Source organism: Peromyscus maniculatus, chromosome 1 (assembly GCF_049852395.1).
Source record: "Peromyscus maniculatus bairdii isolate BWxNUB_F1_BW_parent chromosome 1, HU_Pman_BW_mat_3.1, whole genome shotgun sequence".
NCBI classification, from domain to species: domain Eukaryota; kingdom Metazoa; phylum Chordata; class Mammalia; order Rodentia; family Cricetidae; genus Peromyscus; species Peromyscus maniculatus.
Window position 1 is genome coordinate 55,366,805 of NC_134852.1, and position 6,293 is coordinate 55,373,097.

The following is a 6,293-nucleotide window of genomic DNA, read 5'->3' on the forward strand; positions in this document are numbered from 1 at the left end:
ATGGGATAGCCCAGGCTGAGACAAACTGTCTAGAGTCCTCAAGATCAAAATCTATGAAGTCGCCACCCTGGAAGGACCATATCCTCACATGATGCTCTGGGCAAGCACTCATGTCTGATAACACCCAGGGGGTTTGTGGGAAGATCTAGGCACAACTCTATTTATACACCAGAGTCCAGATCCAAATCTGCTCCCCACTGCCACACACAAGGGAGTACAGTAACCTTCACATGATGTCGTCGGTAAGCTCTCATGGCAGATAACGCCTCACGGCTTACTGGAAGAGCTGGGAACAAGCTTGCTTAAATGTAATGCTAGGCACGATTCATTTTAAATCTACTTCATTTCTCAGCTGTTAAAAAAAATTATAGCTGAAAACCATGTTTTCCATGTGAGTATCTCTGCTCCATCACAACCACACACCCACAAAATGATGGTCATTCCAAACTCATCGAGAAGTTAGTCTAATCAATGAATCATGACGGAGTCTTCCATTTGCTGTGTATTGTGGATTGCCTAAAAACACATTGATGGGGAGGCTTCCAAGGCTTCCCCCTAGCCCAGGAAACATTTTCTCTCAGTGTGCTGCAGATTTTTCAAACTTCAGACTAAAGAATACAATGGATTACTTCGTTTTTAGTTTTGTGGAGTGTGTAGGCTTTGCCAACTTTGTGCTTTGAATCTTACAGACCCCTCCTAATATTACTGATATAGGAAGTACTCCAGGGGCCAGAGAGAAGACTCAGCAGTTGAGAGCACTGGCTGCTCTTCTAAAGGACCTGAGTTCAATTCCCAGCACCCACATGGCAGCTCACAACACCTGTAACTCCAGTTCCGGGGGAGCCAACATCCGCTTCTGATCTCTTCTGGTACCAGGCATATAGTGCCCAATATACATACAAGTAAAACAATCCTACACATGAAGTAAAAAGAAATCTTTTAACAAATTTTAAGTACTCAATTGTACTTGGAAGAGCCAAGACACTAGCTTTCGGGTGTCCCTTCCAGATGAAAGGCAGAAAGGAGGGTGCTCCCCGAGAAGTGCCTTTCTGCTCAGGCGAACAAAACAAATGGAGAAAATACCTCTGCCTGTGGAAGTACTGCACTCAGAATTGTTAGGAATCATTGGGAAAGTGGTTCTTCGGGCTTTTAAGATGGGAGAGGCTACCCTCTGAGGATCGATTGTGCTGGAGGAAACGGTGCTTGGGCACCACTGCCTCCCGTGTCTGCTGTCTTGTTTGCTTTGTGCTGTGTACAGAGGCATTAGCGCCGTCTCATACATGGCTGCCAATCTTTTCACCAAGCAGCAAGTCAAACAGGGTTTGTTGGGATCGTTGAGCACAAAGCCTGGGCCTTTCGTCTAATTTAATGATCTCTGAAGAGACCCTTTATAAAAGGGTATCGCTGAGTCTACATCAGGGGAAGTGAGCCAAGGCAATTAGCCTCCCTTCATTGTTTCTGCAGTTGAGTTAGGTAGAGCAGCCTGACTTCCACGGCAGTCAGGAAGACTCCAAGAGAAGCAAAATGTGACCACATAGAAGGGCAAAGAGAAGAAAATGTGCCCTGTGGAGACAACAATGGCTAGTCCCAGAGAGCCAAACACAGAAAAGGATGCTCCTCTTATCTCTAGGAAAATGCAATCTACAGTGCTTATGCCCCAGACCCCACCTGGAAGAGTCTCCTGAGGTACTTTCCAGCTGTGCCAGATGTTAGGATGCTTTACAGACTCAAGTGTGGGGAAAATAAATCAATACAGCCCAAGCCATGCCCTACAGAGGATAGTAGCCAAGCCCTTACTTGGCCTTTATTCCTCCCTAGAGAAGGAAACTCTAGTTATATATGATAAAACATTTGTAATGCTTTCAGGAGGGAAGCCAGTGTGCCTAGAATTGGCTGATATACACGGCAGGATTCTAGTTCGTAGAGTTTTGCATGTTGAATGGATTTCATGTTCAACACAGTTGGGTTTGGTTTTGGTTTCCTTTGTAGCCTTTCTAGCACAAGGCTCTGCAAGAGACATACTAGACATCAGAGTCATTAAAAATCAGACGCACAGATTACAAAAACCTGGACCTGACTTGCCAAGTAAGGGTCTGATACTCAGAAGGGGCCAAGGGGACTCACAACCAAGTGTGGCCAAGAAAAGGAAGCCCCAGGCTGTCCCAGACTGGCCTTCAGGCTTTGTGGATGACAGGAGTAAATGCCCAGCCACGAGGTGAGCTTGGAGCCATGGGGAGCCTCCCGTGGTCTTCTGGGTAGAAGCTCCAACCTTTCTCCCTCAGGCTGTGTCACGCTCTCTCCACTGAGTGTCAGGCAGTGACCCCAGAGACACACACCCGAGTGCAATGCACCTGGCCAAAGGCACAGGAAAGGAACTCCACACCTGGTCAGCCATCGGTAACCCGCTCACAAGGGCAGCAGAAATGGCTGCTGGCCTGTGGAATAAAGCCACTGAAATACATTTTGGAGTGCTTTAAATCAGCCTCATAAGTGTCATCATGCAACTCCCCCAGAAAAGGTCAGGGGAGTAAGGTACAGAAGAACTGTAGGGACACTTTAAGGGACCACGGTGTCACTACCAAAGATTTTGCACTGGAAATGCTTTGAGAAACGAGAATCTTCGTTTAACCATGCAATCCACTTCATATCACAAAGCATGCAGTAAAACTGTAAAACCCTGCTGCTTGCAGCCAACCAGGTCTTCTAATGCAGTTCAGTCCCTTCAGGAAGTATTGCAAAAACCACTGTCAAGGTCATCAACCAAAGACAGAGTCAAGGATGCGAGAAGGGTCAGCTGCGGCTCGTGAGGGCTTAGCTCCACATGGTAGCACCATAAGAGGATGTAAACCTGGGTCTTACAGCCCAGTCCCACTTCTGAGAAGCTCATTCTGGCTAAGTCACCAGCTTCTGGACTAAGCACCCAAAGACAAGGAAGGTCATGGCCACTCGTGCCACCCGAAGCTTATTCAGTGTGCGTGCCCTGTTCAAGAAAAACAATGTAAACTTACAAGTTCAGAATGACAAGGCACTTCCCAGGGTGTAGGGAGCCGCTATTCAAAGATGGCGCTGGCTTCCTGGTAGCCTAGCTGTAAACAACTCCATATTTGGCTATGATGCACGAGTATGGTAATTGGCCTTATGTCCTCAGCCTATCCCGTGGCTCCCCGTGCTAGCATTCTGGTGGGACCCAATCACAGTACGGCACGTTTGCCTGATTCCCTATATAAGCAGCTGCAGTTTAGTCCTCGGGGCCCCTCACCTCCTGCTCTCCCTTAACCAAGAGGCGCTCCAATAAAGTGTGATCTGAGAAGAATCCTCAGTGGTGGTCGTTCTTCCTCGCTGGCCGAGGAGTGCGCCGCAACTGGTGCCGAAACCCGGGAAAGACACTTCGGACACCAGGTGAGGGGTCGAAGAAGATTCAGAACTCAACACACGAAGCGGTGACGTCAGAAAGTTCTCCAGGAACGGTGACGTCGGTAAGTTCTTCAGGAACAGTGACGTCGGTAGTAAGTTCGCCAGGAACGGCTACGACGTCAGTATGCTGATTACTATAAGGGGATTAATCCGCAGCCCTTTGCTCAGACATGGTAAACGGGTATCGGTAATGCGGGCGTTACCGCGACACCAGGGTTTTAGGGGCTCCAGCAAGTAAGAGGCTTTTAAATCAGTGATCCCCAAACTTTGCTAAACACTCAGGGAGCTTGGTTTAGACAACTAAAAACCAATAACAGAAAAAAACAAAACAAAACAAAAAAAACCTAATGCATAGCCAGAGAGGGTGACCCACACTTATATCACAATGCTCAGGGGTGGAGGCTGGAGGTTTGGGAGGTCAAGGCCAACCTCAGCTATACAGCAAGTTTGAAGACTGTACTAAAAAAAAAAAAATCAAGGTCCAGCTTGTGTCTCATGCCACCTAAATTAGTGGGTCTTGGGTAGAGTCCACATCAGGTCTTAGAAATCCCCCAAGGGGGGTTGGTTCAGGCCCACAAGAGTTTGGGAATCTGCCATAAGCTTAGCTTCATTAGCTTCCTGGGTGGGAGGCACAGTGCTCATTCATTTATTTAGCAAATGCCAGGGCACGCCATATACCAAACTGTACTCCTAGCATTAAGTACATGCAGCCAGCAATCAGTAAATGCTTGCTAGGGGTATGCAGGAAGCTAGTGTGTTGTAGGTTCTGGGAACTAGAAGGGTAAGGAGAGAGGGAAAAGAGAGGTCAACAAGCCTCCTGACATGTCAGTCTGTCTTTGATCTATCTCTTTCTTGGGAATGAATCTCTGTGTGTGGAGGGATGGTAAGTTTACCTTGCCTGGAATGAGGAATGGTAAGTTTACCTTGCCTGTAATGAGGGATGGTAAGTATACCTTGCCTGGAGTGAGAGATGGTAAATACATCTTGCCTGTGGAGACTCCAGAAGATGCCTGGAGGATTCTCACCTCTTGGCGCCAACACTGACAACTCCATCTTCTACTCTTACCCATGCCCCAGGTCTCAACGTTCCACTCACTATTCTCAAACGTGGGGATGGAAGGTAACAGCTGCATTTTGTCCACAACACATCAGATATTTCTTTTGAGCCCCCCACCCCACCCCTGTGAGTAATAGGAAAACCAATAAAATAGAGACCCAATGAGTTTAAATTTGCTCAGATCCAAGGATATAAACATACCCTTTTAGGAACAGTCTTGGGTTTAATTTGAAAAGAAGGATTTCACATTTCATACGGCTTCTTCCCACGATTGTCAAGTGCAGGAGAAGGGTAGCTACGAGACCCTCCTCATGAGACCTCCTGTGTTCTCTTTCACCCCCCCCCCTCATGGCTTCGAGGGTTCTGGTCACTTAAGGTTGTGCTCTACAGTTAAGATAAATTCCAGATTTTTATCCCACCCTCCTCAGGCCCCTTGGGTCCCCTGCACACAACCTGGATTGGCTCCTCCCCTCCTGCTTCTGCTGTGACATCGCCATGCCCTGCTGTGGCAGGCTTGTTGGCATCACCACTACATCTCATTTCAGCACTGATACAGCTTGAGAGCTTCTGGAAGGCTAAATGAGGGAGCTTCCCTTTGCAGAGGAGATAGAGCTGAGCCCTGGTGAGCCGCCAGAGAGGTGGTCTCTGCTGGATGAGTGGAGACAAACATTTAGCTGATCTCGCCATGAAAATGGAAGGCGCTGGGAAGATGGTGTTGGGGCTGCACATAAGCTGCAGGAAGCCAGCTCTTACAAAGGGACCCGTGGGTCTCCTAAGGCCCAGAGAGTCAACTGATGTGCAACCGGAGGACCGAGGGTCCACTGCTTCAGGGCCAGTGGTGTGGACCGTGGCCTTCAAAGACTGATGGGGGAAGCGCTAACTAGCACCCCAGTTTCTCTCCTCTCTTGCTTTCCCACCTCTTTAGTCCCACAAACTGCGCACCATACTTCACACATGCTCAATTCAGGTCACTGCAGACTGCGGGATGGATGAAGGAGTAAGTGTCTCTTCCAGTTCCGATTCCAGCTTACCCCTGTTATAAACATCAACGAAGCACTTAGGGACATCGTACTGAAAGAGTCTCTGAAGAGGTGGCCCTCTTCACAGGATCCGTGTTCTGATGATAAACCAGTTCTCCTCAGTGGACCAACTCTCTGCCCACAGAAACTCAGGAAGCCACATGGAAACCAGTGCTAGTGTGCAGCTGGAGAGAACTAGATAAGAATGGTAAACCAGGGATGGCAGTGCACACCTGGAATCCCAGCACTCAGTGGAGGGAGGCAGGATTTGGGGTTCAAGTTAGCCTCCCCCCAAAGCCGGTGACAGGAGGAAGAAGAAGAAGAAGAAGAAGAAGAAGAAGAAGAAGAAGAAGAAGAAGAAGAAGAAGAAGAAGAAGAAGAAGAAGAAGAAGAAGAACTAGAAGAAGAAGAAATCTTGAGCTTAAATTTAGCAAGATTAAAAACAAACACCAAAGTTTAGTTTTCCCCAAACTCCAGCATATGGCAAATAAACTCATAGATGCCTCTGTGTGGGAGAGAAGAGTGAGGACATCTCTAGACCAGCCCAGTTCTAGTGATGGGCATCAGCTGTAGCCTGCTGTTTGCTCCCTCTGCATGTACCCCTAGAACCAGAAGTTTGCCCTCCATGGGACAGCACTCCCTGCGCACCCCTCGGGGATTCTGCTCTGGGGGGACCAAGTGAGCTCAGATCTTCCCACACCTACCTTTTAGTCACCATCTAATGGCTTTCTTTTAGATTTTAAAAATATCCAGAACTGCAAAAGGAAGCAAATCTCTTCACTCCTGTCGGCAACAAACCCGTG